The sequence below is a fragment of the Python bivittatus genome, unplaced genomic scaffold (assembly GCF_059951505.1).
Source record: "Python bivittatus isolate LINGU-HERP-01145 unplaced genomic scaffold, Pbiv_v1 ctg000570_np1212, whole genome shotgun sequence".
Classification (NCBI taxonomy): domain Eukaryota; kingdom Metazoa; phylum Chordata; class Lepidosauria; order Squamata; family Pythonidae; genus Python; species Python bivittatus.
The window spans coordinates 7,034,571-7,060,701 of NW_028277097.1; the positions used below are offsets into that span (position 1 = coordinate 7,034,571).

The window sequence follows — 26,131 nt, forward strand, 5'->3', positions numbered from 1 at the left end:
ATTTTAAAAAAAATCTGTTTCAATGCAGTCAAAAAACAAATGGTCAGGAAAATACGGGCCATCATCATCATTTTAGTAGCCGATGAGCCTAGCTAATCTGCCTGCAGCTCTCTGTTTATTTTTCCAACGCATGGAGAAATACAGGCCCATAGCTCACCCGAAGCATTGGCCTCATCTATATTAACCAACCTGCAGTCATGTTTTAAGTCAATACTGTAACCATGTATTAAGTTCTTATTCTTACAGCTCTACTGCAATTTTTGTTTATTAATATTTGTAACTCCATTGAATTACACATAGAACAGTAACAACAGCAAAAAAAACCCCCTACAACACATTGCTACAAAGCCCTTTACTACTCTCCCTCTGCTGCTTAGTTCCTTTCCTTCCCCCCAAAACCCCATGAATTTAAATTAAATTAACAGCCAACAACCTCCTTCCTGCCCAAATATATAGTTGATTTATTTACGTCAAATTACTTGCTTCCTCCAGCATTCTGTCTCCTGGCTTTTTGCCCCTCCCCATTTGAAGGGCAAAAACAAGTGAATAAAAACCCATAGCAAAAATCACATTTCCCTCTCCTTGCACAAAAAAAATAAAAAATTAAAAATCCCAACCTTAAAAACCCACAGTTGATTGATTTAGTTACCCTAAAATCTCTTTCTCTCCTAGCCTAACTCTTGGGGTTTTTTTCTTCCCCATTCCCCCTTGGAGCTACCATATTTGCACTGCAAAAACTGAATAACACCTAGACTGAACCAAAGAGTTAATGTGCTGAATATCTTGACTGCCACCTAGTGTTATCTTTATTTTTGCAGTCCAGATATGGTAGCTGGACCCTACCTGAAAATGAAAATTTAAAGTCCTCTTACAACAGTAAGAACAGCAAAATGACTGCACCGTTGTTTTATTGGCAGTGAAATGTTTACTCCTTAGGGTCGGCTCTCACTGTCTTGCTTCCCCTTCAAACACTGTATCCCATTCTTCCCTGCAACTGAAAAAGAGAGAGAGGTAGATTTTTACATTAAAATATTTCGTCTTATACCTTGAGGCTGCCTGAGCTAGTGTTACTAGATCTCTGAACAGGCAAAGGAGGACACAGACAATTAGAAAGGAGGACAAAATGGGAGGGAAGGAGGATACACTAACTGTTTCGGTTTCTTGCCATTCGTGACAAAAATTACAGTGAAAAACTAATTCCTGGTTCCAGCAATTGGAACTTAGGCCTACATGTATATGAAATTACTTTTCCCAGAATCAGAAACACTAGTTTTTAAATGGCAATATTTTTCCAACAAACCTTTATTTGTATTGTCGAAGGCTTTCACGGCCGGCATACGATGGCTGGTGTGGGTCTTCCAGGCTGTGTGGCCGTGTTCTGGAAGTTTTGTTTCTTAACGTTTCGCCAGCATCTGTGACTGGCATCTTCAACCCCCCACCCCCCACCCCCATCTCCCCCCAGATCTCTATAAATACCCACAAAAGGGTCACATCACCCTGGGCACAGAGAGAACTGCTCCTGTCTGTGCTCCTGCACTTTGAAGATGCCGGTCACAGGTGCTGGCGAAACGTTAGGAAACAAAACTTCAAGAACACGGCCACACAGCCCGGAAGACCCACACCAGTCAAACCTTTATCTGCAAGATTTATTTTATTTTTTTATTAATAAATATTTATTTTTATATATGCTAGTGTTAATATAAAACCGATGACCATGCACTTTTCACATCTCACCATGAAATGTATGACGAGTCATGTCATCTACAGACTAGAGTGATCACAGATTTGAAGGGGCTGGATTGAAGCCAATTGCTGGAACCAGGAAATAAATAATGTTAAATCTAGGCTGTCAAATCTGTCGACGGACAAGGGAAAGAAAGAAGCAGAACATTCACAAGGTCACAATACACAAAAGTTTGAATGACTATTGTTGTGGAAACAGTCTAACATTTTTTTTAAAAAGATACTCAAAAAGCTTCGCCATATTTGATTTTAAGGCTATGCCTACCAGATGGAGGACATGAGGGCAGAAAGGAAGATGGGTCCTCCTTTGGGCAGATGTCTGATAACCCTAATGTGAGCCATACTATTTATCCATGCCATTTGGAGGAAACAGTGAAATTAAGGGGTGAGGTCACCTCCTACTTCCCTGAGCTACAGGCCTGGAAGATAGCAAGTCAACCTAAATTGAGCCCATGTCAATATCACTGAATGTTTCGTATGGTTTTTATGTTTCTTTGTTTTGTTTAAACCAGTGTTTCTCAACCTTGCCCACTTCAAGATGAGTGGACTTCAACTCCCAGAATTCCCTAGCCAGCATGGCTGGCTGGGGAATTCTGGGAGTCGAAGTCTACTCATCTTCAAGTTGCCAAGGTTGAGAAACTCTGGTCTAAACACTTCCCCTAGCTTTGTATATAACTTTATTTTTTTTTTAAATATAACCCTTTTGTCTTTGACAGGGTCACAGAATAAATTAAGCAAGTCACGGGCAAATAACCAACTTTGCTATCTGGGTTAGTTATACTGATCAATACTAAAGTGTCATTGAAGCAAATAGGATGATGCCAAAATATTCAAAATCACTTGCTCAGAACAAGTGAAGTCATTTCAAACTAAGAGCAAGTTATAGGAATGTGACCTGAAAAGAAAGTCAACCAGTGGGACAAGTTATGGCTTCACTCTCATTTCATTTTTTTAAAAATAGACCAAGGAAATCTGAGAAATTTCAGTTCTGTTTCTTGACTAATATAGATTGAATCTTGGTCAACAACTCTTCTGGTAATATCCCTGTAAATTACTGATGTAGGCTGGGTTTCCCCCATGTCTTCTTAGAATAGTTGGAGGAAAGGGAATTGTGAGAGGCTTTTCACATAATTAATAATATGTTCTTAGCAAACGTTATTCAAATAAGCATAGTGGAAACCAAGGACATTTTCTTGGTGACAAGATATGCCTCCCTTCTTTGCATGTTACCTTCCAATGCTGTTCCAGTGATATCATATGGAAGGATTCATTATTACTGCAGTTTCCAAATTAAGGAGCAGTGATGCTTGAGCAAGCCGCATGGCCAGTACTCCTAGGGCATCTGACACATTGCCGGAAAATATATTAAGTAAAATACTTCTGTTTTTCTGCCTTATTCTCAGGGTATCTAAGAATTCCCTTTGAATTTTTCTTAGTAGACTTTATTGCTGGAAGCCACAGAAGATGCTCCTGCTGGTGGTGTTGCTTTCTCTTTTTTTCCATTGCTTTGAGGTTCCCTTGAGGCACACACTTCTTATTCTCAGTTCAAGAGGAGAAATTCCCTCAGGAGGTCTTCCCTAGATTTCAGCAGTGTAGTTTTTCCTGACTAGGTGATGAAAATGGACTTGACTAAAGTATCTCTTGAACAAAACTATTCAAGGCAGGAGGAGGAGGAGGAGGAGGAGGAGGAGGAGGAATTGTTCATCCAAGAATGACTGCTAAATACTGCAGTTGGATATATAGATGGACAGATGGCCTAGGTGAGGAACCTATGATTGTCTCAGTGAGGTGCTTTCTGCAGTGAAGTTGCCATGATTCACCTCACTGAGTGAAGGAGGCCTCAGCTTGCCTCAGTAAGATACTCCATGTTCAGGCAGCTTCTTTGCAGCCTGCCCTGGCACCGCAGAAGCAGCCAAAAACAGCTTCTGCACAGTGATCATCTGCTCTGGGAAGATGCCAGTGGGGGATGCAGCAAGCAGAACAAAGCAATCCAACCTTGCTTAGCTCTGAGTAATATTTTGCTTCACTCTCTGAAGGAGTACTTTGCTCTGCTTTAGGAAAGCAGTCCCTCAAAGATCAGCACAGCCCAAATAGACAGACAGACCCTATGAGTACAGGGAACATTCTTCCATTAATTTCATTTTAAAGGTAGATAAAACGCCTCTAAGTTACATTAGAATTAAGAAAGCTCTTCCTTGAGTTGAGTTCTCTGTGTCATTTTGTTTTCATGTTAATATTACCAAAGCGGATGCCATTGCTTTCTTCTGCTTTTTGTTTGTTTTTATTTCCCAGTGTGCTCTATAGCCCTGGGATTTTGTGCTGGTCTCCCATCCAAGTAATAACCAGGTTCTATCCTACTTAGCTTCTTTAAAATCAGCCTAGGTTTGTGCTCTATGCGCTCCCTTAGGAATTAGGATAGCAACTATAATGCTGGGCTCACACAACATGATTGACTTTGTTACTGGATTAACCCATTTCCCGGGTTTGCAACAACACATTGAACCACAGCCATAAAAGGCTGAGTTTACGCAAAACTAAACTGCTCCCACCCTCACCTCCCAAAACAGATCAAAACAAGGTTAAACCTAGTTGAGTTTAGCACGTGTGAATGCAGCAGCTAGATCTTATAATGGCCTGCTAAAACTTGCCTGTGTTTCACTGAAGAAACCTTGAAATATAGAAATATGGAGACTACACAGAGAAGGGAAAGAATAAAGCATCAATTTCCTATTTATGTGCACACATGCTTCTTTTTCAGGAAATGTGCACCCTTTTTAACGTTGCTTGGGAAATGTCGTATGGAACTGAGCTGCTTGTACATCCAGCTGATCCTTCCCCAGAATACAGATGTGCTACGGAAGATGTGGTTTTAAATCTGGATGGGAGACAGAAACCACATGAAACATTTCCAAGAACGAATGGAGAGTATTGACTCAAACAGAGACCTTACTCACCATATCCCAAAGCTGCACGGTTGGTGGTCTGGTCACAAAGTTTCAGCCAGGCTTCCCTCCTGTGAATGTGAAAAGAAAATGTTTGTAGTCCACATAAGATTTTTACATCAAACATACCACCTTTCAATATACAGTGAATATGTAAAGAGAGATTTTGCTCCTTAACCAGACAGCCGGTCTATATCTTGCCCTTTTCGCAATGGGAAGCAAGTGATTACCATAAGTACTTTGATCATTAGCAGTTTCAGTCCTAATGCTTCTTCAGTGAATACATGGGGAGAATTGTCTGCAAAGATATAGATGAAATTGCTACAACAGAAGTGAAAACAATAATCCTTTGTGGTAGATTGGGCTGATAAAGCCTGGCTGGCCCAAAATCATTTAGGAGCTTTTGTGGCCGACAATTGCTTCAGTCTGGGGTTTCCCCAGTCTTAGTTCAGCACTTCAATCATTACTTCATACTCACTCCCTATCTCTGGCATCAGAGGTGAATACCTGCCCTGTGCTGTGCAGTCGGATACACATAGGACACCTATTAGCCTGACTGATGTGTGTGCAGAAATAATAAACCAAGTTGTGCCTTCATAGCGTCTCCTCCATCCTTTTTCCAAATCTGACATCTTTGGATTACCATGAGAAGAGAGAAGGGATTGTGAATATGCATCTTCACCCTTTTCTACTTACGGAAGTCTCGGCTACCTCCAAGAGCATTCAAAGAGCATTCTGCAGCAAGACAGTTAGATCCAACTTGTGCTATGTTTATAATATCGATCCCTTACTCAGTTGTTCCCCAAGCAACCCCCCTTTTGAGTGGAAATAATGCTCAGATGATGCACTAAATTAAAAAATCTGCAACTCAGAATTTGATACGAATATGATTTATGAGGACGTTTGCCATTTCTGAAATCTTATGCTTTGGACTACACGTATCTGCTTTTATACTTCCTCCCTGTGAATGAGTAAAGCAGAAATCCATGCATTTTTTTTTTTCCTCTTATGTTCCATGGGGTTCGGTCAGAATGGGCTGGTGCAGCTATTCAAGCCACACTGTCCATTGATATCTGACCAAAAACACTTACTCCTCTGTCGAGTTATTTCCTGAAATGTACATTCTCAAGTTCATTGAAGGTTCAAGCATTGCATTGACACTCAGCAGCAGGAAATGAGTGTGGCTATTGCCAGACCCTGATCCAGCAGAGCCCTTCCAAATAGTGGAGAACTGCTGACTCATGCCTGTGATTCATCCTTTGTAATTGCTGGTGAGATTGAGTAGCACCAGCTGCTACTGCCCCTGGCAACAGAAGAGATAAACATTCATGGTTTAAAATACTGCGCTGCAGATTCAGAGAACATGGGGGTGAGCGAAGGAATAATGAAATGCAGTTTGATGAGAAGAATGGGAAAGAATCTTTTCAACACAAGAAGAGCACACAAGGTTATGGATACCTTCTATTAATATTGCATGGCATCCATGCCATAGAACAGTGTTGTCCAAACTTGGCCACTTTAAGATGAGTGGACTTCAACTCCTAGAATTCTCCAGCCAGCCTGGGAGTTGAAGTCCACTCATCTTAAAGTGGCCAAGTCTGGACAACACTGCCATAGAATATAAAGGATGGGTCAAGCAACTATGCAAGAAAACCGCCACCGCCGCCACCTCCTCCATTGGCATGAAACTGTTTATTCTAGAGAACTAGATCTGGCATCAGAAGCTAGGTCTAGTGGATGGAATCAAGATGTGGAGCCTTTGTCCATGTAGGAAGAGACCTGGAGTCATGATTTCTATCTCTTGCTATATGGGCTGTCAGACTTCCCTCTTTGCCGCTGGACTGGAAACAGTTAATCCAAGGAATGGGAATCCAACAACTTTTATTTATTAAAAGAAAGTTACAGCACAAGAATTCCAGCAAGTATTCTAATTTCAAATGAGGCATCTCTATATAGGCAATTTGAGGCCAGCAAAGCTCGCACCTGTTTCCTCCCACTATTTCTAGGAAGAGGGCTGGACCCCTCTCATTTGTGAAGGAGAGTAATTTCCATCTGTGTACTGTTTTGATAACTCTTGCTCCTTTTATTAGGGTGAGAAGAAACTCTCACGTGGATCAGGACTGTCCACAAGGAGCAAAGCAGGGAGTTAATGTTCCTGAGGCGGACTGCATTTCTCAACACAGAGCGTCAAGCCTCATACAAGGGCAAGGAAACAAGAGCTACTCTTCAGTAGGGAATTTCCAGCCCTCATTTATAGTGAATTCACTAAAGCAGAATGTCTTTGAATTATTTGAAATTTCTCTTTTATTTATTTTTCACATTTATATATGCTGCCCATCTCACTGTACAAGTGACTCTTGCCACTTTGGCTGAGATGCCATTTATAAGATAAGCTGCTAACTGATTAACTTTCTATCTCTTGATTGTTTATGACTATCTTTTTCTTTTTGGGGGGCCTTCGAGTCAGTTTTTGGCTCCTAGTGACTGCCTGGACTGGTCCCTGCAGTTTTCTTGGCAAGATTTCAGGAGTGGTTTGCCATTGCCTGCTTCCTAGGGCCGAGAGAGACTAACTGGCCCAAGGTCACCTAGCTGGCTTTGGGCTTAAGGCAGGACTAGAACTCACATTCTTCCGGTTTGTAGCTGATGCCTTAACCACTACATCAAACTGTTGTTTGATCTATGTTTATGTCCACTCTCCCTTTTATTACTTTCCCAGCCTCCCCACTGACTCTCATATGGGGGAGTCTTTGCTTCCTGTCTCCTGCCAGATGGCTCTTAGCTGCGTAGACTGTGCCACATTTTTCCTGTCATGAGATTGCAACAGGATTAGACAGAGAATAGGTGACACTCACTGCTCTGTCCCAGCCCCATCTCTCCTTGAAAAAGCTGTAAACTCCAGACAGGAGAATGCCATAAAACTCTACTGTTGAGTGGTGCTCCTCCATTTTCTGTGGTTCAGCCTATGACGAAAAATCTCAGGAGTTCTGGTGAGCACTGAATCGCTGAGGACCTCAAAGGCTCAAATGCATATGCAAACAATCTTGCCATTCACACAGTCGCTGAAACCATCATGTAGGTTTAAATTCTTAGTGGTTTCTTTGTTTTTAATGAATCTATTTCTAATGTTTTAACTGCTGGCAATACCTGGTGAACATTTTCTGGTTCAGAAGCTAAGTAGGGCCAGACATGGTTAGGACTTGCATGGGAAACCACCAGGTAGTGGTGTCTGCAGCAAACTAAGATAACAACCAAATGGAAATCCCCATGGTGACATCCTCAACAAATGTCCCATTTGTGGGTCCCTACGTCTGACAGAAGTACAAGTCATGGCATTTTATAATAAATGAGGTGTTTTATAAATTGTGCTTCTTTCCCCATTCATGCCTGCTTTAAAGAGGTACAGATGAATGTTATTTTCTTGCCTGGCAAAGCACATTTTGGTTTGAATTCAAAATGTTGCACAGCCCTATTGGCCAGTACAGAATGAAGTGAAACTACACTTTCTTCTGCAACTAAGCACTTTTGTTAATGCGGTCTAAAATTATATCAGCCTTTTTTTGCTGCTGACTTGTGAATACCACATGACTGAAAACAAGCATGAGGTTCTTTCCAAATGCATTGTCTTTCCAAATAATCATCACTTCATAACCTGTGTGTCTTATTTTATTTAAATTTTGCCTGTAGGTGGAACATTATCTTTGCATTCTATTTTCTTAGCTACAGTCTCAGTTTCTACTCTATCATAGTAATTTTGAATTTGTGAGAGATTTGCCATTTCCCCCCATTTTGGGTTACCTGCAAATACGATAAGCATTTTTTCTATACCTTCATCTAAATCTCAATCTTTGTTATGGTTTATATGCAAAGATGTAACACTTCTATTATGCTGGCAGAGATATGATGACATATCAGAGCATTGTTTCCGCTCCTGATAACAAGGACATTATTAATAGATGCACTCATTATCTTTGTAATAAATAATCATAGTCTTTATTTTTATGACATTGGACTCCTTGATCACTAATGATATACCTCAGAAATGCTATCAAGCTATTCCTTGCGGGTCTCAACAGGCTGACTGCAAGTATTTGAGCAGAATATTGCAAAATGTTTAATTTTCTTCCCACGGCAAAATAGCATGCCAGAAAAGAGGCAATTTGGTGTTGTGGTTTTGCAACAATCTGAAGCAAAGAAAAGATGATTTATCATGTGGATATCATGCCTGCTAGGTCTTCAAATATTAGAATTAGCAGAAGGCTGGATTTGAAATTATTCTAGAATTTTATATAAGCAACTTCCTAAAATTTGTTATACTTTTGTGACCAGAGAAAGGAGCCAAAAAGAGCATTTCACCAAAATTTCTCCAGGAAGAGGAAAATAAATTCTCCTATAGTTTCTTTGGTGTGGGATTCACCTTTAATCAAGATGGTAGTAGCACTACTTTAGTTCATCTTAAGACTTTTCTTTGTGGTTCTGCTGTACATGATAATAGCAGCTATGGGGTTGGCAAGTTGGAAAACTTTTCTTTCACAGTGCTGTGGATTTACTATCATCTTTTAGAATTCTGGTGAAAATAATGGTGGAAAAATATTTGGATACAATACTGCAAAAGGGCTTTCTTCTATGAGAAAGGTGAAAAAAAGCAGAAAAGGCAGGAGGAAGAACTTATAACGGTATGTGAGAATGACCTTGGGAGACAGGAGGAAGAGCCGCAGACTGGACAACCAGCGTATAAAAGATATCTCAGTCCACAGAAGCAGAGGGGGCATGGGTAGCATTTCAGAAGGGACCCTCCCTAGTTTTCCAGAGAGTAAAAGGAAAGAAGGGGAGAAATACTTTCAGTCTTGCAAAATTCTGTTAATGTAACCTTACAGTAAAGATAGAGTTAGTACTCATGGTTGTGCTTCTTGTCTGGACTACCTTGGAGGGCTAATAGAACCTTAAAAAAAACCTTAGGAAATGTTTCCTGAGAAATTTTAGTTCCAGCTTGTTTTAAAATCTACCCAGCTTTAAATATATATATCTTTACCATCCCAGAACAGAAGTGCAATTGTCATTCAGATATTCTGGTGCACAAATAAAGTATCTGGCATTTTTTCTGTTTTTACATACAGAGTGTATGTAAATTATATATAGATGATGATGATGATGATATAAAAACAAGGACATGTAGCATACTAAAGTCATACTCACATGTAGAAAACATTTAAAAAAAACAAACTCTATTATTTGATTCTGGAAGATGTCCATAAGTAGACAATTCTGTAAAATCAAAAACAGAAATTACTGACAGACTGCAAACATTTTACGTATTTATTTTGGTAAACTTGTAACTGTTCAAAGTCATATACAGCAGAGAGTGTTATTATTACACAAGACAAATTTTGTACCTTGATCACTGTACTACCTTTGATCTTCTCCAGCTCATGTAGGAAATGAAATCTTGTTCAAAACAAAATTTTATTGGAAGCTGGATACTCCTGTGAAGTTAACCTGGAAATTTAATTGCAGATCTCTATGACCCACATCTAACTAATTTGCTACTGTTTCACATTAGTTCTCATAAAACTCATGTTGAACCATTCTTCAGGGTCTGTTAAGTTGGTCTTCAACCTGAAATCAAAAATATTTAGTGTATTCTGTATAAGAAGTCAAGAGCATTAAGAAATGTCCCATTGTCCAAATATGAATATATATATCTTCCAGTAAATCATGAACTTCTTTTTTTTTTCCTCCACATTCAGTAAGTTGGTATTCCCATTTGTCAGAAACGACATATTAGAAAAATGATTAGCATAGCTATATTCAGGTATTCCAAGAAAAAATGGAAGAAAAATATGTGGGGTGGGTAAGCCATGTGAAACAGCTCTATTCCAGTATCTACACAGGTATTGACCATTCCTAAACTAACTCGCCCCTTCATGGATCACTGCCTTGTCGTGGCGAAGGGGCTTGCGTAACTCAGTGAAGCCATGAGCTATACCGTGCAGGGCCACCCAAGACGGACAGGTCATGACAGAGAGTTCTGACAAAATGTGGTCCACTGGAGAAGGAAATGGCAACCCACTCCAGTATCCTTGCCAAGAAAACCCCATGGACAATGTTAAAAGGCTAAAAGATATGATGCCGGAAGATGAGCCCCTCAGGTCGGAAGGTGTCCAATATGCTACTGGGGAAGAGCGGAGGGCATTTCCAAGTAGCTCCAGAAAGAGTGAAGCGGCTGGGCCAAAGCCGAAAGGACGTTCAGCTGTGGATGTATCTGGAAGCGAAAAGAAGGTCCGATGCTGTAAAGAACAATATTGTATAGGTACCTGGAATGTAAGATCTATGAACCAAGGCAAGCTGGATGTGGTCAAACATGAGATGACAAGATTGAACGTCGACATCTTGGGAATCAGCGAACTGAAATGGACGGGAATGGGTGAATTTAATTCGGGTGACCATTATATCTACTACTGTGGGCAAGAAACCCTTAGAAGAAATGGAGTTGCACTCATAGTGAATAAGAGAGTGGGAAAGGCAGTAATGGGGTACAACCTCAAAAATGACAGAATGATCTCAGTGCGTATCCAAGGCAAACCATTCAATATCACAGTCATCCAAGTCTATGCCCCAACCACTGATGCTGAAGAAGCTGAAGTTGACCGCTTCTATGAAGACCTACAACACCTTCTAGAACTAGCACCAAAAAGATGTCCTTTTCATCATAGGGGATTGGAATGCTAAAGTAGGAAGTCAAGGAGTAATCGGAATAACAGGCAAATTTGGCCTTGGAGTACAAAATGAAGCAGGGCAAAGGCTAATAGAGTTCTGTCAAGAGAACAAGCTAGTCATAGCAAACACTCTTTTCCAATAACACAAGAGACGACTCTACACATGGACATCACCAGATGGTCAATACCGAAACCAGATTGATTATATACTTTGCAGCCAAAGATGGAGAAGCTCTATACAGACAGCAAAAACAAGACCAGGAGCTGACTGTGGCTCAGATCATGAGCTTCTTACTGCAAAATTTAGGCTTAAATTGAAGAATGTAGGGAAAACCACTAGACCACTCAGGTATGACTTAGATCATATTCCTTGTGAGTACACAGTGAAGGTGATGAATAGATTTAGAGGATTAGATTTGGTAGACAGAGTGCCTGAAGAACTATGGACGGAGGTCCGTAACATTGTACAGGAGGCAGCAACTAAAACCATCCCAAAGAAAAAGAAATGCAAGAAAGCAAAATGGCTGTCTGATGAGGCTTTACAAATAGGTGTGGAAAGAAGGAATGCGAAAAGCAAGGGTGAAAGGGAAAGATATAAGCAACTGAATGCAGATTTCCAGAGAATAGCCAGGAGAGATAAGAAGGCCTTCTTAAATGAACAATGCAAAGAAATTGAGGAAAACAATAGAATGGGGAAGACTAGAGATCTCTACAAGAAAATTGGAGATATGAAAGGAACGTTTAGTGCAAAGATGGGCATGATAAAGGACAAAAAAGGCAGGGACCTAACAGAAGCAGAAGAGATTAAGAAGAGGTGGCAAGAATACACAGAAGAACTCTACAAGAAAGATCTTAATGTCCCTGATGTCCACGCTGGTGTGATCACTGACCTTGAGCAGACATCCTAGAGAGTGAAGTCAAGTGGGCCTTAGGAAGCATTGCTAACAACAAAGCTAGTGGAGATGACAGTATTCCAGCTGAGTTATTTAAAATACTAAAAGATGATGGTGTTAAAGTGCTGCACTCAATATGCCAGCAAGTTTGGAAAACGCAACAGTGGCCACAGGATTGGAAAAGGTCAGTTTACGTTCCAATTCCAAAGAAGGGCAACGCCAAAGAATGCTCAAACTATCGCACAATTGCACTCATTTCACATGCTAGCAAAGTTATGCTCAAAATCCTACAAGCTAGGCTTCAGCAATACATGAACCGAGAACTACCGGATGTACAAGCTGGGTTTCGAAGAGGCAGAGGAACTAGAGATCAAATCGCCAACATTCGCTGGATCATGGAGAAAGCACGAGAGTTCCAGAAAAATATCTACTTCTGCTTCATTGACTATGCAAAAGCCTTTGATTGTGTGGATCACAACAAACTGTGGCAAATTCTTAAAGAGATGGGAATACCAGACCACCTTACCTGTCTCCTGAGAAATCTGTATGCGGGCCAAGAAGCAACAGTTAGAACCGGTCATGGAACAACCGATTGGTTCAAAATAGGGAAAGGTGTACGACAAGGCTGTATACTGTCACCCTGCTTATTTAACCTATATGCAGAGTACATCATGAGAAATGCCAGGCTGGAAGAATCACAAGCCGGAATTAAGATTGCAGGGAGAATCATCAACAACCTCAGATATGCGGACGATACCACCCTAATGGCAGAAAGTGAAGAAGAACTAAAGAGCCTCTTGATGAGGGTGAAAGAGGAGAGTGCAAAAGCTGGCTTGAAACTCAACATTAAAAAACTAAGATCATGGCATCTGGACCCATCAATTCCTGGCAAATAGAAGGGGTAGAAATGGAAGCAGTAACAGACTTCATTTATTTGGGCTCCAAGATCACCGCAGACGGAGACTGCAGCCATGAAATTAAAAGACGCTTGCTCCTTGGGAGGAAAGCTATGGCAAGCCTAGATAGCATATTAAAAAGCAGAGACGTCACCTTGCCGACAAAGATCCGCATAGTCAAAGCTATGGTTTTTCCAGTAGTAATGTATGGCTGTGAGAGCTGGACCATAAAAAGGCCGAGCGCCGAAGAATTGATGCCTTTGAACTGTGGTGCTGGAGAAGACTCTTGAGAGTCCCCTGGACTGCTAGGAGGTCAAACCAGTCAATCTTAAAGGAAATCAACCCTGATTGCTCATTGGAAGGATCGATAATGAAGCTCAAGCTCAGATATTTTGGCCACCTAATGCGAAGAGAGATCTCTTTGGAGAAGACCCTGATGCTGGGAAAGATTGAAGGCAAAAGGAGAAGAGGACGGCAGAGAATGAGATGGTTAGATAGCATCACTGAAGCAATGAGCATGAAACTGAGCAAACTCAGGGAGGCAGTGAAGGACAGGAAGGCCTGGCGCAATATGGTTCATGGGGTCACGAAGAGTCGGACACGACTTAACGACTAAACAACAAAAACTAACTCGACTTTCCCAGGTTGAGCTGGAAGGTCTGAAGGGATGTCTTAACTATCTTTGGCTCCATGTGCTTAAAATCCTCTCTGCCATTAGGAACCTTGGAAACGACAGAGAGGAGGCATGCTGGATTGGAGCAATATCTAAGATGCTTTATAAACTATCAACAGGACAACTGGGCAAGAACACTGTAGAAGCCAAAAAAACAGGATTTCTTCTGTCCAGAAGAGCTCATGGCTTGCTTGGATCGCAAAAGTTTTAAAGCAAGTAAATTCCTATTGATTACTATAGCTATTAAATCAGTCCTCTTGTGATTAACATTTGATTGATGCAGGTTCTGACACAAAGAATTCCTCTCTGTGGGGAGATCCTAAGCATGTCCATTAAACAAACTTTGAATCCACCTTGTAGCTGCTAGCTTGTACAGTTATGCCAAAATAGCATTTTCCCCCAGTATTTGTGGATATCAATGTAGAATATAGGTTGACAAAATAGATGGGGAAGGAAGTAAGGCAGAAGGGAAAGAAGAGAGAGAAAAGGAAAGTTAAAGAATCTAAGTATTTCAGGACACTGTACATAGTGCAATATCAGAATTCATTAATTTTGGAATATATCCTAGTTAAAATGGAATTCAGAAATTGTGAAAAGCCGGGAAAAGTAAAGAAAGGAGCAGAAGTTGTCCTCATACTTACGGAAAGTGAAATTATATCAGACATGCTTGTTCCACTGGCACAGATAGCCAGAAAATCTGTTTATCTGTGACACATCTGTCTATTGTCCCAAATATAAAAATATGTTTGCTTGAACTTGAAAAGGAGATGGGAATGTTGGCTTTGTCTGTACCCCTTGGCTCCTGAGGTTCTTTTCTGTAGCTTAGTTTTTTCACACTTTACTGAAAGTATATTGAAAACCAGCCAATCAGCAACTCTTCCCTATTTGAAGCTGGAGTTAATGCAAAATAGCCAGGCCATATGTTTCTACTTTTTTCATATGAAGAAATGAGAATAATGGCTCATCTAACTTATAGTTTATTTCAAGGTATAGAGCATTAAATATTATGACTCTGGCAAGATGTTTATAACACAAAAAATGGAATTAAGTTGGCTGGAATTTCATGCAAAAAACCATTTTTCACCCTTCAAGTAATACTTCGAAATATCATGTTTCTTATTTTCTTTAATGCAGTAGACATTGACCTTTTCATTTAATGCAAGCCATAATAGCATCACTGAGAGTTTGTGAGAATCACTACGTGAATCAGGGATCAGCAATGCAGTATCTATAGACACCATAACATATGAAACTACTCCAGATGATTCATAGGAACTCCAATCTGAAAATAAACTGCATACCTTCTTGCGGTCTAGACCACAACTTGGGATTCATGGATTTAATATCTTCATACTTCACCAGAGAGAGAACTGTGGTTATTGGCTGGATGGGATATGCATATAAACATAGGTCTTTTGGTCTGGAAAGAGCCTATCCCATCAAGCCATTGTTCTTCTAGTTTACTTTTATATTTATTTTTCCTTTATCACTATGAATAATATATATTTTTTTTACTTGTGAGCTGCCCAGAGTCATTGGGAGTTGGGTGGCATCATCATCATCATCATCATCATCATCATCATCATCTATTATTATTATTATTATTATTATTATTATTATTATTATTTATATTATATAATAATAGATAATAATATATATTATTACAGTGGTACCTCTAGTTACGAACGCCCCTACTTACAAATTTTTCGAGATACGACCAGCTCCGGCCCCAAAAATTTACCTCGATTTCCGAACTTGCCTCGACTTATGAACCAGATCCGCGGCATTTTCCGCCCATTCCACGTGGTCTGCGGTCATTTTCCGCCCGTTCCACATGGTACGCGGCCGTTTTCTGCCCGTTCCACATGGTCCACGGCCATTTTCCGCCCGTTCCACATGGTCCACGGCCGTTTTCCGCCCGTTCCACGTGGTCTGCGGCCATTTTTCCGCCCGTGCCACGTGGTCTGCAGCCATTTTCCGCCCATGCCACATGGTCCGTGGCCATTTTCTGCCCGTTCCACGTGGTCCGCGGCCATTTTTCCACCCGTTCCACGTGGTCTGCGGCCGTTTTTCCGCCCTGCCGCATGGTCCGCAGCCATTTTCCGCCCCTGACACGTGGTCCATGGCCATTTTTCCGCCCTGCCACGTGGTCTGCGGCCGTTTTTCCGCCCCTGATGCGTGGTCCGCGGACGCCGGAACGGATTAATGGTAATTACATTGAACCTTATGGGAAAATTTGCCTCGTGTTGCGACCAATTCGAGTTGCAACCAGAGTCACAGAACGGATTAAATTCGTAACTCGAGGTCCACTGTATTATAACAAGAACAGCTAATATCCTGCAACGATATCTTTAACTTCATCAAACAACATCTGCCTATCCCAGGTTGGGAAGGACTCGACAGGTGGATAAAAATGCCAAATTCAGTCTAATCATCTGGCTGACTGTGCGACCAACCATCATCATCATCATCATCATCATCATCATTATCATCATCATTATCATCATCATCATCATCATAAAAAATCCCCCAGTGAGGCACTACCTTGAGGTAGTTGTGGGGCTTGCATGCTCCAAGGAGGATGAGAGCTATGCCAGAGGTTCAACCATACTGGACAGGTCTCATCAGAGGCGAAAAGTGTTTCTCCCATAAACAATATGGTGAGATGTAATTTACAGAAACCTATACTAGATTGGTTGTTGCCTGGGTCAACAAGGATCACGCCAGATGCTGTAGTTCCTGGACATCTGTTGACAACTGGGCTATAGGACTCAGGATTGTTGGCTGAGCAACCAGGGCCAGCGGCTGCAGGACTACTGGAAGAAAAGTTGTTTACCCATCGCAAATATACGAAGACTGAAAACAAAGAAACAATGATCAGCTATTACAAATCAAGTCCAGCGAGAAGAGGATATCTGAACAGAATGCATCAGTTCTGGAAAGAACAACATCCAGAATCAGAAATAACAGAACAGACACTAGCAGATCAACATCAATTTATAACAAAAAATAAAGTATTCACAAAAGTAGAATTGGAAGAACTACAAAGGTAGTTTGTACCTAGGGCAAAGAAACCAAAGCCTTGCCAGACATAGCTCAGACTTTAGAGACAAACCAGGGGGAGTATGCAATAGAGGAAACCAGCATAGCTATTGAATCATTTTCATTCCCAAACCAGGTACCCTTTCCTCTGCCTTCTCCTCTGAGAGAACAAACCCCTCTAACTAAAAAACAAAAGGAATTGAAACAAAGAATAACTGAGCATCTAGAACAGCACAAAAACAACAGAATAAGGTTGCCTGTATTGAAACTTGTTACAAAGAAACAGCTAGCACAAGTATTAAAAGATACCAATACCATAATACCAAATATAAGCACCAGCTTACTGCAAGAAACAAACCAACTAATGTACAGCACAGCTGCAGTTATAATTGAATACCATGGATGCAAAATTGACAAACAAGGAAAAAAAAAAGCCAAACAGTGCACCACCAAAATGGAAGATCAGGTTGGAAAATAAGATCAGCAAGCTAAGACTGGATGAAAGAAAAGAAGCTGAAGAACAAAAAGACCAAAGAATACCTGATCAAGAAATATCACCTAGAAACAAGGAAGATCAAGGAAGCACTGGAAAAAATAAAGCAGCAAGTAACAGCCATAGCCAAGAAGATCAGCAGATATGAAGCTTGAATTGTACACTATAGGCAGAATCTCCAATTTCAGTCAAATCAGAAATGTTTCTACCAATCCATCAATGGAGACTCTGCAATGAACCAGTCAATACCTGACAAAGAAGAAACAGTGCAGCACTAGGTGAAGATGAACTGCATGGTTTTTGACTGAAACATCTGACTGGTCTGCATCCACTCATTACCACGCATTTTAACAACATACTGCAAAGATGTGAAATTGAAGATTCGTTAACATCTGACAAAACCTACCTGATAATGAAAGACAATGCAAAGGCACAGTACCAGGCAACTACAGGCCAAGTACCTGCTTACCAACAACTTTCGAATTGTTAACTAGTGTTGTAGCTAATGCAGTCCAACAGCATCTAGTTGAAAACAAACTCTTTCCACCTGAGCAGACAGGAAATGCCCAAACAGCAGAGGAACAAAAGATCAGCTCCTAACTGACAAGATGATTTTGGAAAACTGCAAGAGAAGGAAGACTGAATGCAGCTTGGATTGATTACAAGAAGGCATTCCACTCTCTGCCACATGACTGGATAATTAAGTGCCTAGAAATAACAGGAATCAGTAGAAACATCAGAAGCTTTGTGCAAAGAATGTGAAACAATGGAAGACACAGCTGCTGGTCAATGGTGATAGACTGGGAGAAGTTAATATCAAGAGAGGAATCTTTCAAGGAGACTCACTATCACCACTATTGCTTGTCATTGCATTGATTCCTCTGTCAACAATGCTGAACAAGTCAGGCCATGGCTATCAAACATCAAAAACATCTGCCAGGTTATCCCACTTCCTTTACATGGACGATCTGAAGCTGTATGGAAAAAACACCATCTGAAATAGAATCACTACTCAACACTGTCCGAATATACAGCCAAGATATTGCAATGAAGTTTGGACTGGACAAATGTGCCACCCTTACCATCAACAGGGGAAAAATACTGAAAACGAAGGGAATCAAGATGCCCTATGGAAATGACATCAAGAGACTGGATGAAGAAGATCACTACAGATACTTGGGCATCCTTCAGGCTGACAACATCAAGCATACTGAAGTCAAGAAGAAGGTTAATAGTGAATACATTAGAAGAGTGAAGATCTTAAAGTCCAAACTCAGTGGAGAAAATACCATCCAGGAGATTAACGCCTGGGCAATTCCAGTCATTAGATACACAGCTGGAATAGTGGACTGGACTAAGATGAACTAGAAGCCCTGCATAGGAAGATCAGAAAAATAATGACATGCTCTTCATCCATGCAGCGACGTTGACAAACTCTACTTACCAAGGAGCATAGGTGGGCGTGGAATGTTGCAAATACACCAGACAGTTGAAGAAGAAAAGAAGGGCATTGGAAGAATATCTGAAGGACAGTGAAGAAGATGCACTGAAGCTAGTACACCATGAAGGCTTATTTAATACTGAAGAGACCAAACTGGCCTACAAGAAAGACCAAATGAAGAATAGAAAAGAGATATGGCAAGGCAAAGTATTACATGGCCAGTACACATACACACACACACACACACACACACACACTAGCAGGCAAAGCAGATAACAAGACCTGGCAATGGCTAAGAGCAGGAAAGTTGAAGAAAGAGACAGAGGGGGTAATTCTGGCTGCACAAAACCAAGCCTTAAGAACAAATGCATACAAAGCCAGAATTGAGAAGACAGCAATAGACAGCAAATGCCGCCTCTGCAAAAGAGCTGAAGAAACAGTGGATCACCTAGTCAGCTGCTGCAAGAAGATTGCATAGATTGACTACAATCTGCTCTGGGACTGTAGAATTCAAACAGACAAGCACCTGCCACACAACACTGCAGACTTAACAATTGTTGATAGGAAAGACAAAAAAAGTCTGGATAGTGGACATTGCAATACCTGGAGACAGCAGAAGAGAAGAGAAAGAACTGGAGAAAATCACAAAATACAAAGACCTGCAAATAGAAGTAGAATGACTATGGCAAAAGAAAGCAAGCAAAGATACTACCAATAGTAATAGGTGCCTGGGTGAAATCCCAAAACATCTGGAGCACCACTTGAACATTATCGGCATTGACAAAATCACCATCAGTCAATTGCAAAAGGCAGCTTTATGTGGAACAGCTTATATCCTGCGACGATACCTTTAACACCATCAAACAACATCTGCCTATCCCAGGTCCTTGGGAAGGACTTGATAGGTGGATAAAATGCCAAATCCAGTCTAAACAACTGTCTGTGCGATAAATGAACCTCACCATCTTTAGTGTAATCGGTATGTTCTAGTAGTATGGTAGCATTTAGTGTTCCAGATATTTAAATAGTTTTTTTAAATAGATTTTTTTTAAAAGTCCTGTTTTATCTCTTTTGTTTACAACATTCCAAAACCTGCAAAGCTTTTGTATACAACTTCCCCTAATGTGGACACATCACTTTAAGGAAGATTCAAACAAACTGAATGTTGAACTGGAACTTCATCCCTCCAGAGATCAGGTTGGCCCCAACCCCACTGGCCTTCCATAAGGCCTTGAAGACCTGGTTCTGTGCTGAAGCCTAGAGCCCTGAGTATGTGATAGAGTCCATCTCCTGATGGCTGTTAATGTGCTGATGGCTGTTTTTATGACTTTTCTGGCTGCTCTGTTTTATTTTTTATTTTTTTATATACGTATATACTTTTTACTTATTTCAATATTGAGAGCTGCCCAAAGTCATGTACCAGAGATGGGCAGCCATATAAATTGATTAAATAAATTAAATAATGAGGATGATTAGGGGACTAGAAACTAAAATTTACGAGGAAAAATTGAGGGAAATGAAATGTTTAGTTTTGAGAAGAGATAAGAGAAGATACAAAAACATTCTTTAAATACCTCAAACGATGTCACCTGAAAGAAGATCAAGACCTTTTCCCAATCGTTCCAGAGTCCACAGCACAGAATGGATTTAAGTTCCGGGAAAATATGTTGCAACTGAATGTTATGGGGGAAAAAACACTTTCTAACAGTGACAACAGTTTCAAAATGGAACAGATTACCCAGATATATGATGGGGTTCCCTTCAAAGGGAACCTAGGCAGCTATTTGTCAGGTACGCTTTAATTTGCAGTCCTGCATTAAATCAAATGTCTAATGCCCCCCTCCAGCTCTATAATTCTGTTTACTCATTTATTTCCTAAAAGTATTTCAATTTTGCATAGATTTTCCTGATTCCAGAAATTCTCCAAAGAACAAACCTGTAACTACTGTACTTTGATTTATGTGCAACTTTTAGAAGCATTTGTTCTTTTGAAGATGGAACTGTGTCATAAACAAACGCTTGAGGGTGGAGGCAGATTTTAATCCAGGAAACACTAGAACACTAGCAGATTCTGTTTAATGCTGCCATCTCTGCTGCATCTGGTGGATCCCATAGAAATCTATCTTACATCTTGAAATTGCTGCTACATTTTCTACAGCCCAAAACTACATCAGCTTGAGTGGCATGCCAGGAGGAAGAAGGAGCTTTGGGTTCTCTCCCCATCCATCTCAGGAATGCCTCTTTTTAATTATTTCTATTTGAGTCCTATTGATGGCAGTCTTTTCTGCCATAATGAAATGGATCTCTTTGTGAGTAGAGAAGTGAAAGGGAGTATTCTCTGCCATAGACCATAGAATTATATGTAATTCTATATCATGCTTAGGTATGATATAGAATACTGTTGTCCACAGTAACACTGAAAGAAAAGATGCAAGTTGAAGAGAAGGCATGTCATCTTTCCCACTTCCTTAGATTACTGGGTTTCAGTTGCTTTTCCCTAGCTATGAATCTTTTGTTTGCTGAGTTTGTGAGAAAAACATCTCAGGGGAAAAAAAAACTGAGAGAAGATGTTACAGGGCAAAGATTAAATGACCCTCCCTCCTTCCACGTCCTGCTTGACCTTCTGATTTAGATGTTTGGGAGTGACCCAGATCAACACATCCCCAGATCTTTATCACCACCATAATCTAATTCCAGATTCAGGTTAATGATTAACTAAGTTCTAGCTAATGCTAAAGTTTGGTCAGGTACTATCCTACTGATGAACAAAGGTGACCTTGAAAGAGACTCTAAGAGGAACATATTTTTCTCACATCAGTGCAAACATAGTAAGTTAGTTTACTTTTCATGGCACACTAGGTTTCCAGCAAGTTTAGACAAGCTTAGATTTTTTAATTACTTTTTTTAATTATAAGCCTTCATCTCCCCCCAATTATACAAAGGACAGAGGCAGCAACAGAAAATAACACCAGACATATTTGCTCATGTAACATCAGACAAAAGAAATCTCTCCTGTATGAATTTATTGAGCTGTAAGGATTGGCTGCAGTTGTAAAGGTGGATCAAGATTCTTTTTATATTCTATCTTTTCAGAACTGTGGGTCTATTAAGTAGAGAAAACTTTGCTTTAACAAAAATCACCATGTGTTTTCATCAATAATATTTGTTAAAGAAAAGACTGCCTCAAGATAAGAGACAGCTGAAAAATTGGAAATGTTTCTTAGCTAATACCGCTTGACTAAAACCAGTTTTTTCCAAAGGTATTTACCACAGCAATCCATCTGAAGAGATAAAACAAACCTGACCTCTGCTCTGAATTTGAACTGAGGAGAGCAAAAGAAAACAACCTAAAAATATTTTTAAAACACATGTTTGAACAACGTAAAAGGAGAGGCAAAATCTCAGTCTTCTTTGCCCCTGTGTAAATACAATGACAATCATGTATCTCAAATCCCATGAGATCAGTCCATCTTAACACTGTGGGAAACCAGAAGAATTTTTTTTAAAATCCAGAATTACTAGCAATATTCATTGTAGGAGAAGAGCAGTGGTAGGCTATGGTAGTCAAAAAATTTGAAAGAGTCTGGTAACACCTTTTAAGACTAACAGATGTTATGATGAGGCATAACCCTTGTTTTGGAATCTATAGTTCACTTCATCAGGTGCATGGAATGACTTCATTGATCCCATGGAACCGATGGGGTGAGCTCACTAAAGCTTATGTCTTTTAATGACCTTTGCTAGTCTTGAAAGATGTTACCAGACTCTTTCTGGTTTTTTCAAAACCCAGAAGTTGTGGGGATTTTCTGGCTGGTGGAGAAAGCATTGATTGATTGATTGATTGATTGATTGATTGATTGATTGATTGATTATTCATTTGGCTCCCAGGGAACATGGATATAACCTGGTGATACTGTCAAGAATTTTGTGGGGGAGTTGGGTTTGTGTGTGTGTGTGTGTGTATGTATGTATGTATATCCACCCCCCCACACACACACACACACATCCATCCATCCTAGAAGAGATTTAACACACCTGTCTTTATTCATGTTTTGTTTGGAAAAAAATTGTCCCAAATTGGAGCACCTAACTTCTAAATTTTGCTGCTGAATGTTGTCATTGCAATCACAGGGCTTTGGGGTTGTAAAAGGTTGCCTAGTTCTGGTTTAATATATTATTAAACTGTACTATAATTATTATAATATGATACTATAAAATTGAGAAGTACATTATGTTTTCTAGTAGATTCAGAATATCGAAATCTAGAAGAGTTCTGATCCAGGAGCAAAGACATTATTACACTGCCCTGCAAGAGTTGATGTTTACAAAGGGAGTCTGGATAGTGTCCAAAGTAAACCAGGTTTGGTGACCAACTTGCAACCTATGGCCCATATGTTATGCACTGTAAATCACACTGTGAAGGAGGAAGAATATAGCCAATATTAAGACTGTACGCATAGTTCCAGATTCCTCCTTTTGGGCACTGTGATTCATATGCCACAAATGAACAAAAATGCTATATTATTTGCAAAGATTTTTGTTTGAATCAGAGTTACTGCAATCAAAACATACAAACAAGGTGCTTGGAGGTAAGCCGAGGGATGATCTAGAACCTAAGGGGAAATGGATAAGGATCAATCAGATTGGACAGGAATCAGGATTCAAAGCAGAAACAGATTCAGGGAGAGTCAAAACAGAGCAAAGGACAGAAAACCCCTCTGCATGTTCAAGGTGAAGCAGAGCTGTAACCTTTTTACAGTTGAAGGGAATTATGGAGCAGTCTTTTCCTGTCTCCTTTTACAAAGAAGGCACTTGATGATTCCTGAGGTCCTTTCCTTCTGAAGAAGAGCAAGGGTAAGAAGCAGTTCCTGGGGTTCATAAATTGCATCATCATGTTACTCATGGCAGTAGCAAAATATAACCTGGTTTGTGCATCACAGTTAAGCTACAATTTGTTTAATGAGGACTTTCTGACTAAACTATACCTGGATGGTTTTTCAAAGCACACTAAGCCATTTTTTACAAACTAAGTGACGACTCACTTAGCCAAGAACAAGATAATTCTGTAATAGCTTAGCATGATATATGAACCCAGACTATACATAAAGGGAAATAAGACTATATAAGGGAAAATAAGTGCCAGATAAGGTGCAAAATTAATCCTTCATTATTAAGTATAGGTGCCACAAAATTTCAAGTAAATCATAATGTGCAGGTTCACAGTAATTGTGAATGATTGAATTAGTCAGGTCTGTTTGATTTTGCATAGGTTATGTTACCCCATGTTGTAAGTCTGCATGTAAATCTGAATACATTTTGATGTCCATTTGCACACATTTTGAATGGAGTTTTGTACATGTCTTTCCTAATTTTCAGATTTTTTTCCAATAATTTTCATAATACATTGTATTTTATACACATTTTCCCATAATGTATGTGTTGTGAATGCAACTGCACCCTATATACAGAATCCTGCCAGTTGACTGGCTCATAGATATTCAGAGTTCCCCAATAAACATCCAGAAGGGAAAAGTTTGGAGATTAACCTTCTACCTACACTCCTCTAGGCTCTAAAGGCAACAAGTGGCATTATTGAAATTATTTCACTTTTTCCTTTAAGTGTACAAAAAGGGGACGTAGGTTGTGAAAGCCCCCCCACCTCTCATATGAGGTGCTGTGGTGGATAGCAACAGAGAGCAAGGCTATCAGGAAGGAGGGGTGCATTCCAGGAAGGGAAAGGAGACAAAAGACAACACAGTCCACAGGGGGAGCATGGGAAGTGAAAGAGGTTTGGGGTTGCCACTCCCTAGAATCTCCCAGGGTATATCCACTAGTTGCAGTAGTATAGATTTAATCTGGCAAGATTCTGTCTGTATGGTGTAAGCAAATAAAGGAACTTAACTCAACTGGACTTTTCACTGTTGTTCTTGGGCTGGGCCTGACAGGTGCGCCCGGGAGATAGGTTGTGGTAGAGGGATTGCTGAACTACCAAGCTGCATGTAGAGGAGTACAGAGATAGCCGCGAAAAAGGAATGCAAAGGCAGTTATGTAAATACCAGATTAGCTATGATGGAGAGAAGGGGGTGAGAAAGAAACGCAAGATTGTCCCACCTTGATTCTCTTGCATATAAGAAGGAATGTCTTAACCATCTTTGGCTCCATGTGCTTAAAATCCTCTCTGCCATTAGGAACCTTGGAAATAATATTCACCAGAGAGGAAGAAAACAACACACTACCCTTCCTGGATATCCTCATAGTTTCAACTGGGAAACTGTCAGCATCTTAGACCAAGCTAAATCCAAAATGCAAGAGAATTCCTGGAAGCTTGGTATTCAGACAAGGCAGCCATCAACAGGCATATAGAGATAAACAACATCTACACACTATTCAAAAGAGACAATAAAAAGGAAAACAAAGGACCAGGACATCTCCTCACCAGCAATCATTACCCAGATAAGCAGAGATTAACACCAAGATTATCACCAGACATACAATCAAGCAGTAAACAATATCCTAATCAAAGAACTACCAGAGGGAAAAAATAAAACAAAACAAAACCCCCACCCCACCAACACTGGCAGGGCATGCCACTGTATATAAATAGAGAGCAAACCCCATTCCATTCTAGCACTGAAGATGTTACCTAGCTGGGTAACAAAATGTTTGCAAGAAAACAACCAAGCTCAGAGAACCCCAAGGACTCCACAGATCAACATTGGTTTAAAATCCAGAAGTACTAGTTTAACAAGCTTGTAGATCAGTTTCTCTTATCTGTAAATTGTAAATGTTGTGCCAGTATTTTATTCCTGATTCTTGGGTTGAAAGTGTTGGCAACAGTACCATGGGAATCATCTTTGTTGTCTGCACTACTAATATTATTTTCTTCAGTTATTTTTGAGCAGCGGGTCATCTTGTGTTCTGCCAAGAGATAATAATTAGTTGCATGCTTACTGAAGTCTGAGTCCTCTCTCCCCTTTTTAACTGTTGTTTTCTCAAGGAAAAAAAAAATCAGTTAGAAGCTTAAAACACACCATGATGATTGGTTCCAATTTTTTTCATGGGAATGAAAATAGAACAGCTTGGGCAGATCCAAGGTGGGTGGTCATAGGACCTAATGGCTAGAAGTACTGCACATAGAATCATATTATCAGATGCACTTCCCTCCTTCTGCTAAGATTGCTTCTAACATTTTTTTTACGTTTTAATGTGCAGTGTTAGTATATCTTGCCTGTCCTAAAAAATAATAATTTAGATTAATAAATAATGTGTCTCCTTTTCAGTTTCATGAGATAGAA

General features: G+C 40.1%; 2 long non-coding RNA genes across 5 annotated transcripts in view; one reads left to right on the forward strand and one right to left on the reverse strand.

Annotated features, from left to right (window-relative positions):
- Nucleotides 1-13,989, forward strand: part of LOC148214322 (uncharacterized) — a 106,016-nt gene extending 92,027 nt beyond the window's left edge. Inside the window, exon 3 of one of the 2 annotated variants that reach the window (XR_015798265.1) lies at nt 13,906-13,989. This is a non-coding gene — a long non-coding RNA (uncharacterized LOC148214322). Of the gene's footprint in view, nt 1-4,501; nt 4,630-13,905 lie in introns of those variants that run through there. The other variant, XR_015798266.1, reaches the window with a different exon arrangement.
- The window catches only part of LOC112542834 (uncharacterized), a 102,660-nt gene that overhangs the window by 21,754 nt on the left and 54,775 nt on the right, over nt 1-26,131 (reverse strand). For 2 of the 3 annotated variants that reach the window (XR_015798262.1, XR_015798263.1), the window contains exons 3-4: nt 4,698-4,756; nt 873-994 (exon numbers count right to left, since the gene is read on the reverse strand). This is a non-coding gene — a long non-coding RNA (uncharacterized LOC112542834). The remainder of the gene's footprint in view (nt 1-872; nt 995-4,697; nt 4,757-26,131) is intronic. The other variant, XR_015798264.1, reaches the window with a different exon arrangement.